We start from the raw sequence: 14,192 nt of genomic DNA on the forward strand, positions 1-14,192 counted from the left end.
GGGGGGAGCGAGCTCAGAGGCTGCGGGCAAGGAGACATTTGTCTCCCTTTGTGTAATTAACGGTACGTCCCTGTTCCACCAGCTAGGCCATCAGCTCACTATGTGACCTTGGGCAAATCACCATCTCTTAGCCCAGCATATGTCACAATGTATGAGAATAAAACACCATTCTCAGCTCATTGAGGGAAAGTTGTGTAACATAAGAAGTAATTCCCAATATTTATTCAGGAGCTCATCATAGGAAAGCCAATGGCACAAATCCAACTTTTGAACTAAAAGGAAGTACAAATACCATACTATAAAGTGCAGAGGACATATAGCCTACATTTTATTTATTAAATGTTTATACTGCCTAACAAAAATTAATCTATTTGTTTTACACACACAAAAATCATTTGATGGAACTGTTTATTATGAGGTCTACTTATGATATAATTAAGATCCCAGAGCATGTCAATGAATTCAAATACATGGGGTGGCGGGGAGCAGAGGCGTAACTAGGGAAAACGGCGCCCAGGGCAAGCACTGAAATGCCCCCCCACCGCCGCGCCCCCCGCCCCCGCCCCAACATACATCTGACTGACACACAAACTAAATACTGGACTAGGACCGGGGAGACCCGAGTTCAAATCCCCATTCAGCCATGAAACTAGCTGGGTGACTCTGGGCCAGTCACTTCTCTCTCAGCCTAACCTACTTCACAGGGTTGTTGTGAAAGAGAAACTCAAGTATGTAGTACACCGCTCTGGGCTCCTTGGAGGAAGAGCGGGATATAAATGTAATAATAATAATAATAATAATAATAATAATAATAATAATAATATAAAGGGGCTGTGTCTGATGTACTACAATGTTGCACTTTGGACATCTATTGCTGTAGAAGTGTCTAACTATGCAGCTTTTAGAAACTGTAAGAAGATAAATGATTTGGTATTCACATACTATTACAAAGTATTATTCAGTCATCAAATATAATTCAGAATATGCAATACATGTTGGCTAGAATGCCATGCAAAAACAAGAAAAAATAATTAAGATAATAAGCAAATCTGATACTGGGTTCAGAACTACAGTTTGTTAGCAGTTTTAGGAAGGCTGTCTTTTAATAATGATATTCCACAACCCACAAGTGGAAGGCAACATAGGCCTTATAAGTAGCAATACACCAGTCACGTGTTCTGATTTTCATAAAATAGATTTGACAGTGCTTCAGCAAGACCTGCAAGGAGGTACACTGCAGAGGAAAGAACATGCACACACCTTTTCTCTTAAGATCTTGATTCCATTTTCCTCTCCACAGCAAGATGTTTCTTAGTGATGAAAAGAATACTAACCTCCAAAATTGCTCAAGGGGTCTTTTATATGTCGTATTCACAACTATGTCTCACTAAAGTTTGGAATACATGTACCTTACTTAGTGGTACAGTTGGTCTAACAATCTTTGGTCTCCCTAAATGGATCAAGCATCTATTTGCCTACCACAGGGTGGACTGAAGGGGATGCAATCGAGCTAGACACAATTAAGAGGGAATTCTAAGCACATGCACCAGGAAGTTCAATACTTAGGGCTTCCTAAGCTCCCCCTCAGCTGACTTTCCCCAAATCTCCCTGGGATGATACAGGGACATATATTTTTTTTAAAAATACCCTCTCCCTTCAAACACGGCACCTCCCCAAGGAGATGGGCACATCTGGGAAGCACAAGACAAGACAAGACCAGACCCTTTTTCGTTACGATGAGAGGGCGGGGTTTTGAACCCTACATGTAAACATAGTGAGGATCTGTGCCTTGGAGCTGGGCTTTTATTGCACTGCAGCGCCAGGAAGAACCAGATCAGTCATTGTTATGATGCAGCAAGCAGCCAAGGAAGCGAGCTTTGTTTAGAGAGCGGATTTGGGGCGTTAGCATGCAAAATCCTGAAAATCCATGCCTCAGATTTAGGTTTTGCAGCACTGAAGTGCGGGATAACCATGCAATGACGGCAGCCATATGCAAGACACCTTTAGCAGCTAGTTGCCTTGGTCCGGTTTCAATTTTTAAGAGAACCATGCAGAATCTTCAGCACTTTTATATTTTTCTGCCTCCGCCATTTTAAGAAGTCCTCTTTGGTCTTCGCTCTGGTTTTCCTGCTCTTTTTCTCCATCCCCACCCTCTCCCAATACAAAGGGGGATGCAAAGTCCGGTGACTTCCAAGTTCCTTTACCTTTTTAGGGCCATAAAGCAAAACAACACTCAAAGCTGAAGCAGACAAAGGAATCTGTCCAAATTCTGAGACGCAAGAAGAGCTCCTCACCCCCTCCCAGTATTGCATTCTCCCCCCCCCCCTTACCAGCATTTGCAAACGATGGAATTCAAACGCTCCCCGCGCCGCCGCTTCCCGGGGCTGGGGCAGCGAGGCGAGCGGCGCGTCCTGCCTTTCCCCTTCCTTACTTCACTTCCCAACTTCAAAACCACGTTCACTTGACCAATACCATGTATAAACCAGCAAGACTTAAACTTCTCTAGATTTCCCCCGCCTCTCTCTTTCAGTCTCTTCTAGCACACCGGAAAGCACCCATTGGCCGTCTGCGTTTTAGCGCGCTGAACGGAACGGGCAGAGCACGCGCTGATTGGTGACAACTTGGCACTGCTCAACCCACTGAGCCGGACCCGACGAGCACCACCTCGCTTCTCACCTCCTTCCTCCAGCACTGCCGCTTTGTGCATTCAAAGCCCCTACAAAGACTTTCTTCCTGCCATTAACCGCTTGAGAGACACCAAACTGAAATGCAGCAGTGTGAAGGGGAGATCATTTTAATTTGATCTGTGGAGACTACAAGCACACTCTTTGGTACACAGATTCTGTACGCAGTGCTCCTGCAAACCTTCCTCCACTTAGAAACTGGAATACAGATACCCAACAGCCAGCAAGCCTACTGGCAGTCTTAATGCTTTTTCTTTGGCACAATTCACTGGCAATTTGCAAAGTAATTATTTTCAGTAAAAGGAATAGTAGTAGGAAAAAGCCCAGAGGATAAGGAAGGAAGTTGCAGAACGGGCGGGGAAGGGATTGATAAGTAAGAACGAAGAATAAGATGGCAAGACACGACAGAGAAGAGAACAGTAACACAAACACACACACCTGAGTGCACGCTTGACGCTTTTAATTAATAAACAGATGTCTCGTTGGTTCCGGCTTCTAGAGTCCGACGTCCTGCCGTCCTCTCCGCTCGGTTCCGGCGCCGCGCGCCACATGCAGAAAAGAAGGCGAGCCCAGCTGGGAGGATGCCAACAGACGCACACGCATGTGCAGCGCGACTCAGCACGCTGGCCGAGTCGCGCGTGCGTGCGTGAGACGAGACCCGGCTAGGAGAGCCGAGAGAGAGAGAATGCCACTCTCTTTCTCTCTTTCCCGGCAGCACGGCAGCTGTGTCTCCCAGTCCCAAGCCAGGCCAGCAAAGCAATGGGGGGGGGGGCGGGCGCCGCACGGAAGGAACATTTTTATTTTATTTAAAATAAAAAAATAAAATAAAAATTGGATTGTCGGGGGTCATGGCGGCGCTCCCCACCAGGGGCACGTGCCCCCCCTGCCCTCCCCATCGTTACGCCTCTGGCGGGGAGAAACCAAACCAACCAAACTCCAACTAAGACACACTTTGAAGGTACTTGATACTCAAAGGTCTTTGCAAAGTGAAACACAGATTTGGATTTTAAAAAAGGCTATTTGGATATTTAGAACTAGTAACCCAAGTGCTGATGTTAATGATATAATGAGAATGCAGGGGGAGGTTTGGTGGACAAACAGGATGCTTAACTCTTCTCATAACTGCTGATTTGCAGCGGCAAGTGCTTCCCCCAGGGCTATTTCCCCTACCATATGGACTCATTTCTGGTTTTGGAGCCCATCCAAAAGACTGAGGGGCTTTTCAGGGGAGAATGGGCAGGTGGAAGTATTTCACCTTCCCCCCATCAATTCTCTCCCAATCTCTCATCAATTCCCATCAATGCTACACAACAGCATGTATGTAAAGTAGGTCTGCCACCCAATTAAAGTAGTCTTACATCAATCAATGAGTTTAGTTGTTTAAATTAGCATAATTTACAGATCAATAAGCAACAATTCTGAAGCAGGAAAGATACTTGTTTTGTTCTTAGATAATACATGCATCTTCCATTGCAGGGATAGTATCGGAAGAGGCATTCCCTCCTACGAGAGGAGGAATGCCTCTAATGCAAGACAGCATTGGAGCTTGCCATCTACTGTTTATAAGTACCTATTTTTACAAGATTAGGTTTGCGATTAGGAATGCTGGCTGGCCAACTCTTTTATTAGGCACATTACTAGTTTATAGTGCAGGAAATGCCCATTAATGGGACATTAATGATTGAGAGGTTCACCTCTTGGAAGTCAAAAGGTGACTCATCCTACCTCCTCAGCTACACCAAATATTGTTGTGTGGTCAATGAAAAGAAACCATAGTACGCTGTTTCTGAGTGAGACAGACAGAGACTGAACAGAGAAGTCGTCTTAAGATGTAAACCTAGTGGTGTTTCTCTGGGGATCAGATGTAATCTGTTGCTTGTAGGAGTGCGGTACATTGTACATTATCTCTATCTGATGCTTGACCTGTATATTTTAAAATAAAGACATCATAAACCTCCAGTAATCTCTCCAAAGGAAGCCAGCAGCCAATATACGGTATATCAGGGATATAGCAATATACCAGAGAATTTGCTGGGAAGATGGTTGAAAAGAAAGACCCCTCACTAAACATTTTGTTGAAAAGTGTTGGGAATAAAGGGTCTCTCTTCATTTAGGCTGGCTCTACATGGCATGAAATACTGAACTGAATTTTGCAGATGATGAATAGTCTTCGGAGATGTTCATTTGATATGACATTTACATTGTACTCTCATTCTCCTCCAAAAAGATGTCATTATCTTCGTCTCCTTAGAATATGTAGGAAAGCATTTTAAAAAATGAACTAGGAATTGCTACTTTCAAGAAAATCTGTTTTGCAGGCTGAAGAGGCACATGTATATTTTACAGATAACTAATTATTTATGGCCTAAAGCCACAGAAGTTCGTTTCACCAAATTAGTGTTTAAATATCTCAGTGGGCATTTCAGTCTGAACAACAAAAGCAATGGATGATGAAAACAAAGATGTTGATACCCCTATTCCTCCATTATGAACATGAAGACCATGTGGATACAAACAGACTCAGAACCAGAAACTGATGAAGCAAAGCCAACTTCAGAAACATTGAAACTTCAAAAACACAGAAGTGTCTGTGAGCAAATGGGAGGCACTGGCAGATGTCAGTTTCACAAAAATCTGAAAGTGGTGGGGGAATCTAAGGGGGCAATAAAATGTCAAAGCAGCTCCTATGTTAGTCAATGGATGGAATGTTCATGATAATTTAAGTAGGCGGGCAGACCTAATGGCAGGGGTGGGAGGAAGGAGGGCTTCAGCAAAAACTAAAGAGTGGGGAAATTCTCAGCTTAAACAATGTATTCTGCTTCTGAGGGGAAAAGCTGTCTAATAGCCTCCACAGAAGAATTGCTCCATCAGCAGTCAGGTGACCCTGTTCTGTTTCAGAAGGGGAAGCAGTTTGACAGTTAATCTCTGGGTGTTATGAAGTACTGCCCATCCAGGTGCTGGTGGGCAAGTGAGGGAATTTCCTCACAACTCCCCAGCTTTATGGAAACACTCTGGAGGTGCAGATAACCACAAGACTTAACAGAAGAAATGTGCCTTGGTCCATTATTTAGCAGTTAACAGAACTGAAAAGCCCTGCTTCTCAACAGTCACTCTTGAAGCTTTAGGGCTGGGTGAAAAGCAGGTGGTACAGAGCACCACTGCTCCTCCACCCCTGCCCTGCAAGACCCTCAGAAAATAAAATTTGCACATGAAGTAAAACTCATGTTAGAGCAAGGACTCCTGTCTTTGTTGCTAACTTTTGATTTTTCAGCATGCTCAGCCACAGACTCCGGTAACACAAATGCACTAGAGATATAGTGCAACATTTTTTGCAGGTCCATTCTTGTCCCATTTATTTCAAATAGTCCATAGTTTGGAAAATAGAGATAGGGATGTGCAAAATGGTTCGAATTTGAACCAGTTCAAATTCGAACAGGTTTGGTTTGATGGTCCGAATTTGAACAAAACCAGGCATTGGTTCGACCTGCCAGTTCAAATTCGAACCAAACTGAGCCCGGTTTGATTTGAACTGATTCAAACAAGTTTGAACCTGTTCAAGCCTCCAAAATTGGGTTGGGTGGTAGGCACCCATGGGTTCCAACTACCACCCAAACCCCAAAGCAATTAGACACCCCAACGATTTTAATGAATTTTTGAATTTTTTATTATTGCCCATTATTCCCTATGTGGAGTACCTAGGGGCAAAAAACTAGGGGTGCCTACCACCCACCAAACCCCAAGGCAATCGGACATTTCTCTGATAATTGGTGAATTGTTGAAGTATTTTTCAATTTTTGTATTCCTCCCATAGGGAATAATTGAGGATGCCCCATTCCCCACCTTTGGGGGTGACAGAGCACCCCAGAGTGGGTCTGGGGGCACAGCATGGCTGGCCTCAACTCCCCCCAGACACCCCCAAGTTGATAAGAATTATTGTTATTTATTTATGAATTTTTAAAAGAATTAATTTTTGGCTCCTTAAACATGCATTGGCTCTGTAGGAAATAACAGAGTGCCTTTTCACCTACTGACCTTAATTGCTTATTGCTCTGAACTCTGAGTTCTGGTCAAAGCAATTAAGCTATTAAGGTGAAAGGGAACAGTGTTCTTACTGAATGGCTCAGGCAATGGTTTCCTATGGAGCCAATACATGTCTATGGAGACAAAAATCAATTCTTTAAAAATTCCTGATTAATCAACAATAAATCCTATCAATTTGGGTTTGAAATCGAAATCGACTTTACTACCATGAATATGTTACAAAGATTTACCAGATGACTTGCAAAGAGGCAATTTGACTTAGTGTCCAAATTAAATGACTTCCAGGCTGGCTAGAGAAAAGGCGGCTGTAGAAAAACAGATTTGTGGATTTAAGAAAAGAGCAGGGATAGGGATAGCCCAGATGGGTGCAGTGATTATCATACAACCTCATCCTTCTGTTAGTGGCGACTGGACCCTCATGGCTCAGGCACAACCGAAGGACCTATTTCCTCAGTAATGGAACCAGTGTACAACCGAAGGACCTATTTCCTCAGTAATGGAACCAGTGGAGAACCGAATGCAGCTTGTGGGGGTTATGCAGCAAGGATAATTCCAAAAGGTGTCTGTTTTCGTGCAGTCAGCTTTTTGTAGTAGCGAGGCAAGCTGGGTAGATTGGGCCAGTGAGGAAGGCTGATCTAGAGGCTGAGAGTGAGAATGGTGCGAAAAGCAAGTCATGGCATGGTGTTATGGCTGGTGCCAGGTCAATCATCCATGCAGTGGGTGACTCCAAGGTATAGAGACCAAATGAAGCACACTGGTTCATGAAATCAGGGCCCATTATAGCCCAAAATGGGCCCTGAGGCAACATACCGGCCGCTCGTTCTTCCTGAGGAGGGAAATTCCGGTGGATCTCAAAAGGATCCATTGTCTTTGATGTGCTTGAGTAAAACACAATGGCATGAATGGTCAAGAACAACCTGTATATAAATGGACTTAACGGACGTGCAAGGATGGTATCTGTTAGGTTGGAAGGACCTGGTAAATCAATCAATAATTTTAATGAGCACACCGCTTGAGTTCCTATTGCTCATTAGCTCTTTTGTGATGGGGAAGGGAGTTGTGTTCACAGTGCTTTATCTGGCTTTTCCTTCTGAGCTGATTAATGTTAGCTTGTTTGAGGCAACTGCAGAGGAGGGGGAAGTAAAGAGTCAATCTTTGGACAGAAAGACCTTGAAGGTGGAGTTAACGCAAAAGCTAACTCGGGTCTGCTTAGACACTCCTTAATATTCTAATATTTATTTATTCTGTTGTAAACAGCCCTGAGCCATTTTGGAAGGGCGGTATATAAATTGAATCGAATTAAATACATAAATAAATAAAATAGAGAAGGGCACGAGGCTAATCTGCTTGGTACAAGGCTGTCCTTAGGGCGTAGCGGGCGGTGGTGATCTCCCCAGGTCCCGCACTGGGACAGCCCCCACACTGCTCAGCAGCTTGCCCCTGCTCAGTCACTGCTACTCCAGACTGCAGGAGCAGTGACTGTTCCCCATTAATTTCAAGCTGCAGGCAGTTCCTTGGCAGCAGAGACAAAAAAGGGTTAACTGTTGTTCCTTGCCTGCATGTCCCCCAGCCCTTCCCCCAGCAGGTGCAGCTGCAGCTGCAGCTGCCTGATTGGTTCTCGCTGAGTCTGTGCTTCTCCCCCACACCTGCCAGCACTTGCAATTTTAGAGCAAGGAGGGAGGAGAAAGCCATGAGGATGAAGCAGCTGCATGGTAATGGAGGTGGTGGAAGGAAGCGGCTGTGGGAGTTTCTTCCTCCAGGAAAGTAAAAGATATAACCCCCCAACCTTGATCTATTTGTTATGTTTGTGTGGATTTGTTTGCCCTGTTTAAGCCACTGTGTTTCTCTTCCCCCCTCCCCCGCATCTGTATGTGTGCACATGCAGGGGCGTATCTAGGGTGGGGCAGGCAGGGCACATGCCCTGAGTGCCACTTGAAGGAGGGCGCCATTTTAAAAAATTAAAAATAATAATAATAAATGGCCACCAAAACAAAATGGCCACCACACATGCTCTAATGGCCTCTGTGAGGCCCTAGGCCATGCCAGGCCTCACAGAGGCCATTTGAGCATGCACAGTGGCCATTTTGTTTTCAGAGGCCATTTAAAAAAATATTTTTAAAAATGGCCACTGCACATGCTCAAATGGTCCCTGTGAGGCTCTAGAGGGCAGCAGGGGGAGGGGGAACTTTTGCAGACACCCCCCAGCCTTTAGGAAGCCCCCTGAAGGGGCTACAGATTAAAAAAAATTCAAATTAATATAATATAAGTCACTGTACACATATTTAGTTTGGCACGATGTACAGAGAATCAGGGTTTGTGAATTCTAAGCTGAAGCTTATGAGCTAGGATTGTATTCATTTGCTTTTACTTTGCTTCTTGTGATAAGTGAGTTAAATGTGATGTCTTAATAATATGGCTATTAATGGTGAGTTTGTCTTTGAATCAGTGGGAAATCCTTAGTATTAAGGCCCACTGGGAGTTTCTTGCTCTCTTTCTCTCATTTTAACTGTCTTTCTGAAATACTAGAATATATTCCAAGCAGTGACACAGTTTACTCTGCATATCCTTTAATTATTTTCAGAGTATCTGGGAAAAGTCAAATTCTCCATTTATGTTTAAAACTTATGTAATAGTGATGCTACAATGCATAGTAGAGCATTAGACAGGCACTTCTGTTTAGTTTTCCAAGTACACCTCCACATAGTATTTGGGTATGTCATGAGCCCCAGCATACTGAAATTTGTCATTTTCTGGCATTTTTTGGTCTGGCTACGTCCACTGCTAAATATTTTTTAAAAGATTAAAAGATTAAAGAGCTTGACTTGTATTTTTCAGCTGATATTATGGTAAAGTTATCTGAAAGATGGGTGTCAGATGTTTGGATAGGGGGCGCCATTTCAGTGCTTGCCCTAGGTGCTATTTTCCCTAGATACGCCTCTGTGCACATGTGGGAGAAGCCTCAAACTCACTTGAAAATCTCCATTCGGGTGCCTGTGTGTTTGGGGTGTGTGTGTGTGAAAGGGCGGCGGGAGTTCTAAACTTTTAAAAAACCATTTTCAAAGTACAGTATAAGCCAAAACTGTACAAAATCACACAAAACTTGTGCAAGCTTCTGTAAGAAAAACCCTCTTCATCCCAACAGTATACCTTCTTGCGAGGAAATTAGTCAGTGCAAAAGTATTTAAAACTTTAAAAAGAAGGGAAGGAAAAAATGCTCTAACAAAATGAATTAATTTTTGTTTCTGCCTTGGTTTACCATGTGCTGCTGGCTGTTGTGTTGCTTATAGGAAGGAAGGAAGGAACAGCTTGGATGGGGCACTAATTGTGCTTTTCCCCCCTCTGCCCCACCTTTTCCTCTAGGTGTGTGTGATCTCCTGTTGGCTGCTGTTGCTGGGGATCTCCTGCTATAAAGGGCAGGCTAGCCCAAGGGTGCGAGCCTCTTGGCGAGAGCACAAGGGCTCTCAGATGTGGGTCGAGCTGCCTGGGGCTCAGAAGACCTTCCTAATTCTGCCATCAAGAAGCCAGTGTGAGAGCCTGAAGAAGAGCATGAGTCCTGGGCCTCATTTTTAACTAAATGGAGGAGCTGTGGTTGGTTGGGCTGTGGAGATGTGTCTGGGAGAGTGGAAAAGTGGGGCTGGAATGGGGGCAGCAATATCACAGGTAGCGGGCAGAGGGAGGTATGGCGGTGGGAATTAGGCAGACCGTTACAGGGGGAAACAGTCCAGGCAATTGAGGCTTGTTCCTTTTTCCAGCTCTTCTCCCAACCCTCTGACCTCAGGGAGCTCTGAGAACACTCCCTCGAGGATTAGGGTACTGCTGCTGAATGCCAGGACAGTCAATGCTAAAACATCTCTCATCCACAATTTGATTGTGGATGAGCGTGCTGACCTGGTATGTGTGATGGAGACCTGGTTGGATGAGCTGGGCAGGGTTGGTCTCTCTCAGCTCTGTCCTCCAGGTTTCCAGATCATGCAACAGCCCCGCCTTGAGGGCCGGGGAGGGGGTGTTGCGGTTATCTATCGAGAGATCCTCCCCATTTCCAGGTGCCCAGTCAGGCAATCTCAGAATTTTGAATGTTTGTCCTTGAGGGTGGGCCTCCGAGATAGGCTGGGGATTCTGCTGGTGTACCAATCACCCCAACTGCACTTCAATCTTCCTACCTGAGTTGTTGGTGGTGGTCTCAGAGGTGGCATTGGGTTCCCCCAAGCTTATTGTTTTGGAGGATTTCAATGTCCACACTGAGGCCCCCCTAGTGAGTGTGGCTCAGGATTTCATGGCTTCCATGGGCCTGTCTCAGTTGGTATCGGGCCCTAACCACGTGGCAGGACATATTCTGGATCTGGTTTTTGCCAACCGGGAAATACATGATCTGGAGTTGGGGGAATTTGAGACAACTCCCTTGTCATGGGCAGATCATCATCTGGTGGGGTTTAGTTTGACTGCTCTGCCTGCCCTCTGCAGGGGTGGTGGACCGATTTGGATGGTCTGCCCCCGGAGGCTTATGGATCCACTTGGATTCCAGATGGCCCTTGGGGAGTTTCCAGTGTCCAGAGCTGGTGACCCTGTCTGGAATGGAGAGATGACCCGGGCTGTTGACACGGTTACTCTTAAACACCCTCTCTGGCTTCTTGGAGCCTGATCTGCTCCTTGGTTTTCCACAGAGCTTAGGGCGATGAAACAACTCGGGCGACGGCTGGAACAACGCTGGAGGAAGAGTTGTGATGAATCCGACCGAACACGGGCTAGAGCCCATTTTAGGGACTACTCCGTGGTGGTGGGGGCAGCAAAGAAACATTTTTTCTCTGCCTCCATTGCATCTGCTCAGTGCAGACCAGCAGAGCTGTTCCGTGTAGCAAAGACATCATCACCATCACCATTATTATTATTATTTACATTTTATATTCCGCTCTTCCTCCAAGGAGCCCAGAGTGGTGTACTACATACTTAGGTTTCTCCTCACAACAACCCTGTGAAGTAGGTTAGGCTGAGAGAGAAGTGACCAGCCCAGAGTCACCCAGCTAGTATCTTGGCTGAATGGGGATTTGAACTCAGGTCTCCCCAGTTCTAGTCCAGCACTCTAGCCATGCTGGCACATCCCCCCAGATAATGGGGGAGGAATCATCTACAGACCGCTGTGATCAGTTTGCGTGCCACTTTCTGGATAAAGTCGCTCGCATCCATGCCGGTTTGGACTCCAGAGTTTTGGCAGTTCCGGCAGACGTGTCTCTGGTACCATCTGGTCCCGTTGTCTTGGATTGTTTTCGGTTGGTGCGGCCTAAGGGTGTGGACAAGATCCTGGGCAGTGTGCGGGTGACATAATGTGCTCTTGACCCTTGCCTTTCATGGCTAATAAAAGCTGCCAGGGAGGGTGCAGGTAGATGGTTGGCGGTGATTATTAATGCCTCATTAAGGGAGGGCAGGATGCCACCGTGCCTCAAGGAGGCGGTGGTAAGACCATTGTTAAAAAAGCCCTTCCTTGATCCCTCCAACCTGGACAACTATAGATAGGTCTCTAACCCGATGATACAGATTATCTGGACCCTTTTCAAACTGGCTTCTGCCCGAATATGGGACTGAGACTGCCTTGGTCACTCTAGTGGATGACCTATGCCGGGAACTAGACAGGGGGAGTGCGTCCCTGTTGGTTCTGCTGGACCTCTCTGCGGCGCTCAATACCATCGACCATGGTATTCTTCTGGGTCGCCTCTCGAGTATGGGAATCGGAGGTACTGCGTTGCAGTGGTTCTGGTCTTTTCTTGTGGGAAGGGTCCAGAAGGTGGTGCTGGGGAACTACTGCTCGGCTCCGTGGCCATTGGCCTGTGGGGTCCCGCAGGGTTTGGTCTTGTCCCCCATGCTGTTTAACATTTACATGAAACCGCTGGGAGAGGTCATCTGGGGACTTGGACTGAGTTGTCAGCAACATGCAGATGACACTCAGCTCTATCTCTCCTTGTCACCTGATCCTAGGGAGGTGGTGGATGTCCTGAATCGGGGTCTGGAGGCTGTGATGGGTTGGATGTGGGCTAATTAACTGAAATTGAATCCGGATAAGATGGAGGTACTGTTGGTCAGTAGGAGAGCTAATCGGGATGAGATTTTTACCGGTTCTGGATAGGGTTGCACTCCTCTTGAAGGAGCAAGTACGCAGCTTGGGGGTACTACTGGACCTGGCTCTGCTTTTGGAAGCTCAGGTGGAGGCGGTGGCCAGGGGTGCCTTTGCACGGCTTCAGCTAGTGCACCAGCTGCGTCCCTTTCTCGAGAAGGCAGATCTGGCCACAGTTATCCATGCCTTAGTCAAGTCACAGCTGGATTACTGTAATGCACTCTATGTGGGGCTGCCCTTGAAGAATACCCGGAAACTGCAGCTAGTGCAAAATGTGGCAGCTAGGGCTTTATCTGGAGCCGCCTGGTGGGAGCACATCAAACCCAATCTGAAAGAGTTGCACTGACTGCCAGTTCACTTCTGGGTCCAATTCAAGGTGCTGGTTTTGACCTTTAAAGCCCTTAACAGTTTGGGCCCGGGGTATCTGAGGGACTGCCTGCTCCCAAGGGTTGCTGCCTGCTTGACGAGGTCATCTGAGAGGGCTCTGCTCTGAGACCCAACAATGAGGGAGGTTAGGTTGTCATGCACTCGGGACAGGGCCTTCTCTGTTTCTGCCCCCAGACTCTGAAATGTTCTCCCGGTGGGTATCCGCTCCTCAGTCTCCATCACAGTTTTTAGAAAGCATGTCAAATTGTGCCTTTTTACCCGGGCTTTTATATGATTGTCTCCACTGCTGCTTCTTGTATTTTGTAATGTTTTTATGCTTGTGTTTTATTATTATTTTTGGTCAGATCTGTTCTTATACTTCCTAGCTCAATATTTTAATGTGTCTTTTTTAATAATAGTGTTTTTAAATTTTATTGTGAGCCACCTTGAGATTTTCTTAATGAAAGGCAGGGTATAAATCAAATAAATAAATAAATAACTATAGCTTTAATCTGGTTTCTGTGTGTGGTTGGTTGATTATGTATGTTTTTTCCTTTAAATTTTTTTTTTAAAAAAAAATTAGCAACAAGGTTCTCAAAATGGCATAAATAGCAAAATATCTTATATATAAAGTTATATAATTTCTCTATTACATACCCGTGGCTAATCCCATGTGTGGCAGCTCTTGCGAGAGTTCGGAGAGCTTCCGGATAGCCATGGGATGGTCCAGAGAATGAATATGGTGGTGGGGTGGCCAGCCGGACAATGAAAATGGCAGCGGGTGGGGGCTGGGTGGCCATGCCTGCAGGCCAGAAAGCGGGGGAGGGTGCAGGTGGGGGCTGCAAAAGGAGGAGATGGGGCGGGTGGGGAACAAGAAGAAGAAGGGGGGGAGAGAAAGCAGGTGGGCAGGGGGAGAAGTCGGCAGCAAACTAGGGGCACAGATGCTCTGCACTGGATCAGCTAGTCTGAGAATATTATGGTATAAGGGTGATGAGATA

Source organism: Hemicordylus capensis, chromosome 4 (genome assembly GCF_027244095.1).
Source record: "Hemicordylus capensis ecotype Gifberg chromosome 4, rHemCap1.1.pri, whole genome shotgun sequence".
Classification (NCBI taxonomy): Eukaryota; Metazoa; Chordata; class Lepidosauria; order Squamata; family Cordylidae; genus Hemicordylus; species Hemicordylus capensis.